The sequence below is a fragment of the Varanus komodoensis genome, unplaced genomic scaffold (genome assembly GCF_004798865.1).
Source record: "Varanus komodoensis strain SLA01 unplaced genomic scaffold, ASM479886v1 scaffold5, whole genome shotgun sequence".
NCBI lineage: Eukaryota > Metazoa > Chordata > Lepidosauria > Squamata > Varanidae > Varanus > Varanus komodoensis.
Window position 1 is genome coordinate 14,011,652 of NW_025336087.1, and position 14,391 is coordinate 14,026,042.

Below are 14,391 nucleotides of genomic sequence, written 5' to 3' on the forward strand. Positions count from 1 at the left end.
CATAACCCTCTGGAAATGAGAGACCACGTTATTGTTCATCAGATTCAACACTCTGTTCGTTACAGTTATGCTGGGGTGGTGCTTCTCAAAGACATCCTGGCACGGATGCTCTCCTGCAGGAAAGACGGGAGCAATCACGGCCATCTCCCCCCCACCACAACCAGCACGATCGCAGCCATCTCCCCACCCCATGTGTGTGATCGTGGGCATGCTCCTAAGCACAGCCACAATCACACACATCTTCACAGCCACTCCGGGGGGTGGGGAGATGGCTGCGATCTTTGTTGCCACCCAATGTGGAGTTCGTGACCCAAGTCAAAATTTTCATGAATTTTTTGTTTGTGACCCAATTTGGTCATGAACCAAGGCGTTCATGAACCAAGGTACCACTGTACCTGCTACAGTTTTCAGCTACTTCTTGGATTGGACATTGACAGAAATCATTTATTGCTTGGCACAAATACCATTTCAATTAATTTAACATAACATCTATCTGTGTCATAATGACAGTGATCATAACATAGCTTTTGTCTCTGGGATACATCTAATGTTATGTGAGTGGACTTCTATTCACATAGTGGTATTTCCCCTGGTTTCTGCCTGTTCTGCCACCCATTTCCCCTTTGAATCTGCTTTGAAGGGTCCCTTAATCCTCTGAATCAGGATTAGGGGACTGCAGGAGGAACAAATCTGTTCTACCAGCAGTGGATGGACCGATAGGTGTTAAATCATAAGACCATGAATTTAAGATGATCCATGATCATCACCAGGCACCCCATTATTTTTGCAGTGGCTCCCAACCATGGGTCCTAGATGTTACTGCATGACAAATGCCATCATCCTTAGCTATTGTCTCTGCTGACTAGAGATGAGCAGAGCTTTAATCCAGCAACAACAGGAGACCAAATGTTGGTAAATTATTGGAACACAAAACAGCCTCTCTCAACCTGAGGTGCTACATTGTTTTGGACTTCAGTTCCTATGAGCCCTGGCCACCAGTAGTAAGAAATCTTGGAGCTATAGTTCAAAACTTCTGCTTAGGAGGGCTGCTATAGTGAGTGCTTTTGTCACCATCATATGGACAAAGAAAACTAGTGCTAAATACTTGGTTTTTCATTAACAAGTCTAGAGTAAGAAAAGAAATGAAATGTTTAATATGATACAGCAACAGACACTCATACCAAGATTAAAGTATGACCACACTCATTAGAAAGTCTTTACTTTTTTCAACAAAGATGCCATGTAATATTTATGAACAGAATTCAATGGTTAGGCCCATTTCAGTACCACTAAAATCAATATGACCTAAGTATATTTTGATTTGCATTAAAGTTACCTGTACCTTTATTCTTATAAACATAGAATATGTGTGTGTGGGGGGAGGGAAGGTTTTGTAACAAACACTGATATTAAGCTTTACACAGGAAAATTAGTATTTTGACAGATGTAAGTCCAAGCTGTCAAATGCAAGCAAGGATATCTAAATGGATTGCAAGAACTAGCTTTTTAATAGCACATCTTCTGGTCACAATTTGTATCAAGACATGCGCAGTGTAGACTCAATGTACACTGCAATTACTATAACTTGAAGGCACCTTTGAAAGCAATGAAAGCCCCTACTTGATTCATTAGAACTTTGAGACAACAAGTATAATAATCGATACATATCAACACTAAGATTGGAAAAACGGGAAGTTCCAAAAGTGTGTTTTAGTTCTCCATCCATGCTAAAGGCCCCTGAACATGCAGAAGAATGTTGGTTGGAACAAGCCCTCAAATCCGCTTCCTAATAATAGTTGCACGCCTCCATGGAACATCCCTGGCAATAAAGAGCAGGACACAGGCTATCATTCTGGAATTTGGAGGGCTTCTGCTAATACAGGGAAATATTGGCTGGTGAACTCTGAAGAAGATGTCCCCATGTTCTAAGAATTCCCAGGATACAGCACTAGCCTTTTCGAGATACTTTTATTCCCTAGCACCAGACAAACAACAGAAATCCTTTTGTTACTGAATGTGGATGTACACCTTCCAAGACTAGTTACACTCAAAGAATTATTTGGAGAATGAAGGGAACTGGCCCTATACCCGAATCAAATAATTGGAGTAGGAGGAAATGCAATTCAAAGCCCTCAGTTTTTCCCTATGAATTTTCAAGAGTCCCCATTGGTCATTATTGCCCTCATTTTTGTTTGTTTTGATGTACATTTACAATGATCTATATTCTGTATATTTGATACTGTACATTAAATATTTTGATATGCATATCATACTCAAAATAGCTCTTTATGAGATCAAAGGGACTTTACACTTTACTGCACCCCATGGCCTCAATCCAACAATGAAATCATTGAGCTTAAGTACAAATAACTCTGTTCTAGATAGCAGCCTATGCATTTCCTCTTACTTTGATCACTGAAACCACTTTGCTGAGTCCTTTCTCTGCACAATTTGAACTGACAGTGGCTTAAAGCTTATTTCATTAAAGTAGGACAGCGATTTATGTAACCAGGCTTTTTAAGCATTTAAGATAGGAAAGGAAACATGCCTTATCAATAAACTATTCTCAGTAACAAATAGTTCTATGCAACTATGTATGACAATGCAAGCATCCTTTTTGTAAAACTACCTCAAACTCTGTAAATACACCCAAGGTTCTCTCTTGTCTTTCCCCGGCTTTCACACATCTTTTCATTTCACACAACTGTACAACTATTGTACAACAGTCTTTGTTCTTAGCTCTAAGTATATGTATACCCTTTTATCAGTTGCTATCTATTTCAGATCTTAGCCAATAACAACACATTATTCTCCCTCATAGTTCCATTTTCTCCTCTTCTTTGATAATACCAATATAGCATCCTAAACCTAAGCATGTTTCTTTAGAAGCAAGTCAAAAAGCCAACAAGAGGGAAAGGGACAAATGTATTTGGAGGTGGGGGGATAGTCTCACTTTCAAATGAAGGACATTTCAGTAAGAATTTTCAAAATAAACACAAAGATAAGCAGCCCCAGAGGAAAGAAATGACCAAAATGCATAGGGATTGAATACTTCAGGCACCTGAAAATATCCTTTCTTCTGTTTTTGAAGTTACAAGGAGGACCACATCATTGCAGTGCAATCCACATGTACTTATTCAAAAGTAAGCTCCACCAATTCCAATGGGATTTGTTCCCACATATTCTACTGCATATGCAATGTGACAAGTATGTAGCACAATGCCAAACTGGCAATGTCCTAAACTTCAAAATATACCTTCAAGTTTATAAAAATAGAAGCTTCTAGGGCATAAAAGTGCAAAGCACTACAACATGATGGTCTGAAGCTATGCATAGTTTCAGAACTAAGTTCTGAATTCAAAAGAATGGACTTTCAAGTAAGAGTGCGGAGGACTGCTGCCAGAGCTATTTAAAGCATGTGAAATGGGTATTCATCTTCCCTTCTGTGCAGTGTTAAGTGTGCCAGTACAACCAACTGGCTATCTGGAGCAGGAAGGCACTAAGCAGTAAAAGAAAAAAATCTCAGTTGGATATGTAAAGTCCTTGGACTCGATAACGCTTGTTAACTCTAATCACGGTTGTCTTTCAACAGGTTTTCACGAGGGAGAGGGAGTGGGGGGCGGGGAGCGTGCTAGAATAGCCGCCTACATTTCCAGTAACATTTCTCAGTTTTTGCACAGAAACATCACTAATAATAACTGCAACAACTGCTTGTGCTTTACATCAAAACAGTCACACCAGCAAGGATAAATATTGATTGTGGCAGCCCCAGTGCTGCAGTTGTGCCACTACAGTTTGCATTCAGTATAAGAATCGCAAAGCCTACTTCATGAGAAATATCAAATGTCTCACATATATTATTCAGCTTGAGCCACTGTATTTCCAATAGACTAGGAAACACCGATCTGTAACCCGTGCAGTATAAGTATTGAGTGGCCACACACAGATCAACACACAGATCCATTGTAGTTTACAGGGCTGCAGATAATTTTCTAATTCTTTGTTTTCCTCTAAGGGTTGGGGTGAGAGGAACATGCATTTACAGAATAAAACCAGCAGAAAGCCTCTTAAAATATTTTCTCACATATGCTTTCTGGGCATTTTTAAACATTTGAATCCCCAAGCATGGCTCAAAAGAAGGGCAGATACGATTTAAATCAAATCAATTTAAATCACAGATTAAATCAGGAGTAAAATCACTTGTCAGTAATATTAGAATTAAATCATAGTTTTCTACATAATTTGCATGCATGCTTGATTTACCCATAAGTACTGGAATTTCATTAAAACATTCCCAAACTGGATTTCTCTTACAGCCTTCTGCCATTATAGGTTTTCTTCTCCAGGGAAAGAATAGCATGATAAACCTTAAGCTAAAAGATACAAATTCTTGTGGAGTATTATGTCCAAAAGGTTTCACTTTCATTTTTACTGCTTGCTTATTTCACCTCACATTTAGCTTCTTGTACAGATCTATTCCATTTCCAACAATCTTCTATTCATTGAATGTTTTTAACTTAGCACTGAAGAGGTAAGAGGTTGATTCTGTGTACCTAGATTTGTAAAGGAACAATGAGGTATTTTTGTATGTTTATTTTATAACATTTTTGCTGTAAAGAAGAGGCATGTAATCTCTACAGATACACATTCAGTTTTGGGAACTGTAAAGCCAAGCATCTGTGGTAATATCTTTTAGACAGAAAAAATGCCCAATACTCTTACAGAAACCTCTGGATTAGCATGACATTGTGAATGGATTACTGGAATTCATTTACCAAAAAATGTAAATATTGCATGAATATACAGCCCCATGCTAGATAATTAAAAACTAATCCTTATTTCATGATTAATAACTTTTGGATTATACTGTATCTTAAATCGGAAACTATCTTTAGATAGATGTTTCCTCAAAAAGTATTTTATTTTTAAAATATTCCAATTTAAATAAAAAATCAATTTTTTATTTTTTAAGAAATGATTTTTATGCTTCCTGACAAAAGCCAGCCTAGCTTCAGAAAAACAATCTGGTAATGTCAAAGACATCATTAGCAGAAACAAACAGTGGACAGAGGGAGGGTTGAACATTCTTTCCTCCAACCAATCCTGCCCCCAGTTGCATCCCAGAAATTCTCACTCCTGTTTAACATTGGCTGTAGCCTAACAACCCCTAGATAGTCTGGAATCAAGATATTTGAAGGGCTGCCTTGCCACAGAAGCGGTCAACCTACTGCATTCATCACCAGAAAAATTACTCCACATGCAGAGGTACAGTTTGATGCCTGGGGTCATCAGTGTGAGGATGGACAGCATCCACCCTGGTACCTGCCAAGTTCCTTATTCCATATGATTTTATTTCATAAGATGTGTTATTCTTTTTCCACTGGGGGGTTGGCATGCTCCAAAGCCAAATGCTGCCCTGCACTGCCTTCCTAATTTGTGATTTTGTGTTTTGCAGCTCAGGCCCCCTCTCTGCCTTCTATATAAACTCAAAGGCAATTTATTTTTTCTTATTTTTAGCAATTCCCTTCAAGGAAATGAGTGATTTCTAGTTGGCTCTGCCATGGCAGCCATTTTATGAGAGCACCCCTGACACTCCCTTGAAATTCTAAATATGCCCAGCAACCCTAAATGCGTTGAGGCCCTGGTTTATTGGAAGTGGGACAGGACTCCCTGGGTTGCAGAACACATGTTCTGGAACTTCCTCCAAAGAGAGCTTTACTTGAACCCTTGACTGAAGGCAGGTAGTTAAAATGCTTTTTTATATTAGTTCTTAACTTTAATGAGCTGATTGGAGGCACAATCTAGATTAAAAGATATTGCTGCAAAACACTGTATGCTCTTTGCGTCTATTAGAAGAATATTAATTTAAACACTTCATACTTACACAAGCCACAGTTTTATTTTAAAAATGAAAAATAACTTACATTATGTAAGTCATTTAATCCAACATTAGCAGGATTACAATAGTTTCTGGTTTTGGGGGAGCATAAGCCTTTGTATTGTTATTTGTAATAATAAAAAATTATTGTTTAAAGGATTAATTGTATAGAACAATGGCATTTATTTTTTCTGTCACATAATATACATCATGTCAATTATTAATGGACGTTTACAATGTTATAACTATCAGTTATATCTCAGTTTTTTTCTCATTAGAACACCATAAGAAATTTTAAAAATTTACTTTCTAATTCTATTTTTATATGCATTCAGTCTGGAAATTATATACTATTGGCCTTTTAAATGCAGTTTCCGGCATTCCTGCATAACATCACCACAGGTATGTTATGAATATATAGAAGCCCTTTGAAAATTTTCTAGAATACTAAGATCTACATTTCACAAATTTAAAATTAACATTAGCATTTTAAAATAGTTTAGATAAAAAAGTGATTTCCAAAATAAGTGACTTCTAAAGCATAGTTCAGAAACGTTGACTTGCTGATGCTGCAAATCTAAACATACTTCGTTTAAGTCCCATTGAATGATGTGGGATTTGAGCCTAGTTCTTTAGGTATATCATTTAGAATGTTCAACAGCCCTGCATAGACAGGATCAAAAAACAGGTTATGCTTTTTGTGTTTTATAGGCCTGATTTATGTTGATACAAGTCTACCTATTTTCTATTTCCCATGAGATCAAACTACTGCAGAGAGAGTTATTTGAGCACAACTCCGGAAATGATTGGCTGATATTGACTATGGCACCTAGCATGATTGCTATAAATGCACAGAAACTGTTAGAAAACAATCCAGATATACCTTATTAACTCTAGAGACTGGAAACTATCTCTAGCATTACAAGGATATGCTATCCAAAAGCAATATTGTGTACCAAAGGAGACTGAAATTCTTGAACTGTATTATTTCACTTAAGCTATGCTAAGGATCTTTCTGCATCAAAATGCAAGACAGAAGCCAAATTAATGATTTAAAAGGTATAGTTCTTCCAGACTTAAGATTGAACAATTTGTGGCCCTGGATGTCTGAATGTAATTCCCATCAGTCCTAGTTAGCATGGGCAAATGGTGAGAGATCATGGGAGCCTACATATTGCCTACTCCTACCCACCCCTTGATGTCCCTGGTATTAAAGAATTGTCCCCTCTATTAGAACAAGGTGGGGAAGCCCGCGATGTTGGGGTCACAAATGCCAACTGGCCCCAGCCAACATGCAAACGGTAAAGATGATAGGAGTTGTAGTCCAACAACATCTGTTTTCATTGCTAGAACTGAGCTCACAGTGTAGATACAGAAATATTCATCCCCTAGTTCTCTACCTCCGAGCTTTAATTTCTTCTCCAACTCAGAAGGCACCCTTGTCGGGTTGCTGCTGCTTTCATTGCATAGCTTCTGGCTCTATGGACACTCTGCTCGTCATGGCAGCAGATGCGGCTGCTGGTTGGCTGACCTCAACGAAGTACAGCTGCCTGCCCCAACAGGCGCCCTCCAGACGCGTGGAACTACAACTCCCATCATTCCCAGCCATCCCGGAGCTTTTTGAAAAATTGTTGCAGTCCAACAACGCTCCAGGTTGGGAAGAGCTGTTCCTGTTCCATTCTCTGTGGTCTCCTCTGCCTCAATCAGGTGAGCTCACAATCCTGCGCGCCTCTCGTCTCCAGAGAGGAAACAGGCACCTTCCCTTGCCAGCAGCCGACCGCTCAATGCCACTCCCGCCTCTCGGCAGGAAGGAGCCATCGCGGCGGCCGCGCCCGCCGCTCCGACCGCCTCCCATGAACTCCGCCCGACCCCCTCAAGCACCGCCCCGCGCCATCCCGAAGGCCGCCGAAAAGGGCGGGAGGCTCGGCGAGGAAGCCAGGTAGCCTCCCGCGCTCCGCTTCCCTTCGCCAGCCAGGCTCCGGCCTCTGACAGGGCTGAGCGCAGAGCCGCCGCCGCCGCAGCCCGCCCCTTTGGCCCGAAGGCGGGACGAGGCGCGGCTTCAGCCTGCCCGGCAGGCGGCGAATCTTGGGAAAGGCCGCCGGATCGGGAGAGAGGCTGGCCGGCCTGAGCGCCTCTTTCGGCCGTTCCGAACGCGAATCCCGTCGTGGGGCTGTTCGGGCGCGTCTTGCTTTGTGAATCTGCTGGGGCCAAACTCCAGGCTCCTGGCTGCGGGGAATGGCCGTCCAGAGACACACGCAGGGGCTGAGGGCGACAGGCACAAACTCTACATCTTTCCTGTATCAACGATGGTGCTATCATTCCAGTGAGTTTAAAATGCAAAACTGCACATGCTCAGAGTTTTTTTTTTTAAATCAGGGTTGGCAACCAGTTATATTGTCGGTGTTCTAACATATCAGGAACGTGGAAGCTGTTGGAAAGCGCATAATAGCAGCTAAAAGAGAGAGTGGGGGAGGAAGCACAACCTGGCTGTTGCAGGGGGGCTCAGAAGATCAACACCAGGGTGTAAAATTGCCAAGCTGATCCCTGCTTGTATCAGTCCTAAACAGCTCAAAGAAAGGTGGGCCAGTCACTTCTTCATTCACAGCCCATGATCTTAAGTAAAGGTGAGTTGTGTACTCTAGCCCTTCCCCAGTAGGGGTAGAGGAGTAGCAGAAATACTGACATAAAGAAATAAGCTGACCGCTTATCAGTTGTCTCAATCATATGTAGTTATATTCCTCCATGTTTTCCTTTTCTAGGGCAAGAGTGGGCAACCTATGGCCCTAGATGTTGTTGGATGATAATCTCCATCCTCCCTGGCCAACATAGTTAAATGTTGAGGGATCATGGGGATTGTCATCCAGCATCAAGTTTCTCCATCTGCAGATCTTTCTTTACCTGCAACTGTTTCCCTACACCATAAAATTTCCAATACCATCTCAGCTACATTTTTCCAACCTAGGTCTTTATAGCCATATCCAGAGCTAGCATCCAGAATGTCTTGTGCAGACTGAGCCGGGACAGCAAATGATGCCTTCCATCCCCAACCCTCAGCAAGGTGCATGATAGTACTCCAAATAACTTGAGTTATTTTGGCTCTTGAAACAGAAAACCCTATGAGCACCTTTCCCTTTCCTTGCTGGTGAAAATACAGTAATAATGATAATTGGCTGCTTTTTCATGGCATCCAAAATCAGGTGTTTGAAGCAGCGGCCTCAGGCTCTAAAGTCCCACTCTATCTTTGCATCTTTAAGGACCCAGTCTCCTTAGGACACCCGGTTTGTAAAAAAGTATTATGGGCAAGGGAAAGGAGGACTTTTGATTTTGGGCAGAAAAAATTAGAGGAGCAGCAGTGAGAGAGGAAGAACATGGCAACAAACCATCTAATTGAGAGCAGATTAGATACAAGCAACATCATAAGGGCTCCTGCACCATTATTTCAACAAAGTGCTTTCCCCCCCTCCAGTTACAATAAAAGCAACATCTTCCAAACTAGCTTTCTACACAGAGGACTCATGCCCACAAAAAAGAATACCACAGTAAATTTATCAGCCTTTAATATGCAATACAGGATTCTGGCTTTTGAACACACGAAGCAAGAAGCTCCTGATCCTCCTTTCAGATCTGCTACAGGTATACTACTGCGGGCAAGAATCCCTCCAAAGAAATGGAGTAGCCTTCATAGTCAATAAAAGAGTAGGAAAAGCAGTACTGGGATACAATCTCCAAAATGACAGAATGATCTCAGTTCGAATCCAAGGCAAACCATTCAACGTCATAGTAGTCCAAGTCTATGCCCCAACCACTGGTGCCAAAAAGGCTGAAGTTGACCAGTTATATGAAGGCCTACAACACCTTCTAGAATTAACACCAAAAATGATGTCCTTATCATCATGGGGGATTGGAATGCTAAAGTAAGAAGCCAAAAGATAACCGGAATAACAGGCAAGTTTGGCCTTGGAGTACAAAATGAAGCAGGGCACAGGCTGGCAGAACTTTGTCAAGAGAATACGATGGTCATAGCAAACACTCTTTTCCAACAACCCAAGAGACGACTCTACACATGGACATCACCAGATGGTCAACACAAATCAGACTGACTCTGCAGCCAAAGAAGGACAAGCTCTATACAGTCAGTAAAAACTAGACTAGGAGCTGACTGTGGCTCAGATCATGAGCTTCTGGTTGCAAAATTTAGGCTTAAATTGAAGAAAGTAGGGAAAAGCACTAGCCATTCAGGTATGACCTAAACCATATCCCTGATATATACAGTAGAGGTGACAAATAGATTTAAGGAATTAGATCCGATAGAGTGCCTGAAGAAGTATGGACGGAGGTTCGCAACATTGTGCAAGAGGTAGCATCTAAAACCATCCCAAAGAAAAAGAAATGCAAGAAAGCAAAATGGCTGTCTGAGGAAGCTTTACAAATAGCTGAGGAAAGAAGGGAAGTGAAAGGCAAGGGAGAAGGAGAAAGATACACCCAATTGAATGCAGAATTCCAGAGAATAGCTAGAAGAAATAAGAATGCCTTCTTAAATGAACAGGGCAAAGAAATAGAAGAAAACAATAGACTAGGGAGGACCAGAGATCTCTTCAAGAAAATTGGAGATATGAAGGGAACATTTCATGCAAAGATAAGCATGATAAAGGACCAAAATGGCAGGGACCTAACAGAGGCAGAAGAGATTAAGAAGAGGTGGCAAGATTACACAGAAGAACTATACAAAAAAGAGCTTAACTTCCCTGATAACCACAATGGGGTGGTCACTGACCTTGAGCCAGACATCTTGGAATGTGAAGTCAAATGGGCCTTAGGAAGTCTGAGCAACAACAAAGCTAGTGGAGGTGACAGTATTCCAGCTGAGCTATTCAAAATCCTAAAAGACGATGCAGTAAAAGTGCTACACTCAATATACCAGCAAATTTGGAAAACGCAACAGTGGCCACAGGATTGGAAAAGGTCAGTTTACATTCCGATCCCAAAGAAGGGCAATGCCAAAGAATGTTCAAACTACCGTACCATTGCACTCATTTCACATGCCAGCAAAGTTATGCTCAAAATCCTACAAGCTAGGCTCCAGCAGTATGTGGACCGAGAACTATCAGAGGTACAGGCAGGGTTTCGAAGAGGGAGAGGAACTAGAGATCAAATTGCCAACATACGCTGGATCATGGAGAAAGTTAGAGAGTTCCAGAAAAACATCTGCTTCATTGACTATGCTAAAGCCTTTGATTGTGTGGATCACAACAAACTGTGGCAAGTTCTTAAAGCGATGGAAGTACCAGACCATCTTATTTGTCTCTTGAGAAACCTATATGTAGGTCAAGAAGCAACAGTGAGAACTCGTCACGAAATCACTGATTGGTTCAAAATTGAGAAGGATTTCAGCAAGACTGTATACTGTTGCCCTGCCTATTTAACTTATATGCAGAACACATCATGAGAAAGGCAGGGCTAGATGAATCACCAGTTGGAATTAAGATTGCTGGGAGAAATATCAACAACAGATATGTAGATGATACCACTCTAATGGCAGGAAGTGAAGAGGAACTCATCAAGAGGAGAGAGCCTCTTGATGCGGGTGAAGGAGGAGAGTGCGAAAGTTGGCTTGAAACTCAACATTAAGAAAACTAAGATCATGGCATCTGGTCCTATCACTTCCTGGAAAATAGATGTGGAAGAAATGGAGGTAGTGACAGATTTTATTTTCCTGGGCTCCAAGATCACCGCAGACAGGGACTGCAGCCAAAAATTAGAAGACACTTGCTCCTTGGGAGGAAAGCTATGGCAAATCTAGACAGCATACTAAAAAGCAGAGACATCACCCTGCCGACAAAAGTTCATATAGTCAAGGCTATGGTTTTCCCAGTTGCAGTGTATGGCTGTGAAAGCTGGACCATAAGGAAGGCTGAGCACCGAAGAATTGAGGCCTTTGAATTGTGGTGCTGGAGGGGACTCCTGCAAGTCCCCTGGACAGCAAGGCGATCAAACCAGTCAGTACTAGAGGGATCAACCCTGACTGCTCTTTAGAAGGCCAGATACTGAACATAAAACTCAAATACTTTGGCCACCTAACGAGAAGGAAGGACTCCCTGGAGAAGAGCCTAATGATGGGAACAATTGATGGCAAAAGAAGAAGGGGACGGCAGAGAATGAGGTGGCTAGATGGAGTCACTGAAGCAGTTGGCATGAGCTTAAGTGGACTCTGGGGAATGGTGGAGGACAGGAAGGCCTGGAGGAATGTTGTCCATGGGGTTGCAATGGGTTGGACACAATTTCGCGAATAACAAGAATAACTTTTCTATACTCTCACCTGAAAGATTATAGGACCTCCAGGCAACTCAGGAAAGCCATACACTTTTATGTTAAATTGTATGTTAAATTGTATGTTAAATTCAGATATACCTGCTCATTGAAACCCTTTTTGCAAGGACACCTGTTTCTGTTTTCCCCAAGGTAAGGGCCCTAGGCCAACTTGGAAGACGCTACAGATGAGTAAGGCTTCCTCCACTCCATTTGTTATGTGAGCAGCCAATACGCCTGCTCTTCCTCTCCTTCCTGCCTACAGCAGCTCAGAGCACACAGGTACCATATTTTTTGCTCTATAAGACACACTTTTTTCCCCCTCAAAAGTAAGGGGAAATGTCTGTGCGTCTTATAGAGCGAATATGTGTGTGCAGTAAGTCTGTCAGATGTGCAGCCCATGGGGAAGTGATGGGGAATGTGCCTGTGATTATGTGCCCATTTAATTCAGAATATTTTTTTTCTTGTTTTCCTCCTCTAAAAACTAGGTGCATCTTATGGTTAGGCGCGTCTTACAGAGTGAAAAATACAGTACTTGCCTAGTAGTAACTGGCTTGGCTATTCTTTGCAGAGTCAGGCACACTCAGAAAGCTTACTTGCAGAGGGTCTATTCAGTACTTTTGGTTTCTACTTAATGAGCAGACTATAAAAGGAAAGATGACTGTCTTCCCTCTGGTTTAAAAGGTTGCAGCCTTGATGCTACATTCCCTAATACAGTGAGTCCTAAGGTCTCTTAGAACTATAAGGCGAGTAAGTTCAGAGGGAAGATTGGCCTGTATTAAGGAAGATGATGGCCATTGGAGCAGGTCAGCAGATCCATGACCCATGTCTTTGGCATTGGCCAACTCTTACTAATGCACAGTTAGGAGACAAAAGCAGCTTCTTTTGTTTTAAATAAACACAGCCTTTCAGAATTGATCAAAAATTCTTTGAAATGATGGGACCAATTCCTGTTAATACATTTGGTTTCACTGTATCATTTTTAGAACAGGGAAAAATAAACTTCTGAAAGACTGATCTTTGACAGACATCTTATCATGTGTTAGTGCCCTAGAGAACACAGGCAATATCAAAGTTCCAGACACTGCAACCATGTTTCATCTTGTAGCATAGAAAGGGGTTTAGTCCCTGATCATGCAGAGTGCTGGAAACCAAAGGGTTACTGCAAAATCTGTCTATAAACAATTCTGCACTAAATCAAGCTATGCAGGAATGTAACAGTTGCTGCCTTGCTCAGTGTCAGCGCTATTTCCTAATGCAGCTCGCTGCTTCTGAACCACCACAAGGGAGACATTCCAAGAGTTCTGTGCTCAAGCATCTCTTGGCAGTCATCCATAATTCAGCTGGTATGAACTCAGTAATAAATCCTACAAATATGTATGCTGGTGGTGCCATGAAATGATATCTCTTATGCTATCTACAGCCACATTCAAAACTTGACGAAGGGAACCAGCAAGGTTACCAAGTACATTCTGGCTTCTTTATTTTAAAACCAATCAAAAGGCAATGAAAAGTACAATGATAAACACTTCTGCAAGGAAACATAGAAATATTTTTAAAAGTTGTATCCAGGGTATGTATTATTTAGTCTTCACAACATCATCTACACCAATGGTATTGTTCTATAGGTAATATACATGTGTTTCTTCCTGCTGGATGGACATGAGTGCTAATGTAAATTACATGGTGCTAGCCCAGGGGAAATCTAGCACAATGCCAAAAGCACTAACTGATATGGCAGGATGACTTGGAAAACTTATCCAGATTGCCAGCTAATGCTATTGGTGTTGTGCCAGAGGTCCTGATGCTAGTGCAACATAGCTTGTTAGAGCTACTGTTTGTATGGGATATGGTCCGTCATAGTATTAAATATACATGCTGTTGCTAGAATATGGTGTATAAAGAGTTGCTATAAGAAATGATAAATTTTTGCAGTTAATAAATGGAAATAGTTTGTAGCTCAAGTAACTTAAAAGATATGCTAAAACATCTGTGGAGTAACATTAGGCATTGACTGACTGAGCCAATGTAGAATCATAAGGTTAGAGGAGGCTTTGGGGATCATCAGGTTCCACTCCTGCATGATGCAGGCTCTGCACTGCAGGTTGCGGCTACAATATCCATAACAGTTGTCCACCTAACCTCTCTCAAAAGCTACAGCAAAGGAGAAGTGGTAGAAGGCATGTAGAAAGAAGTATGTCTTTAAT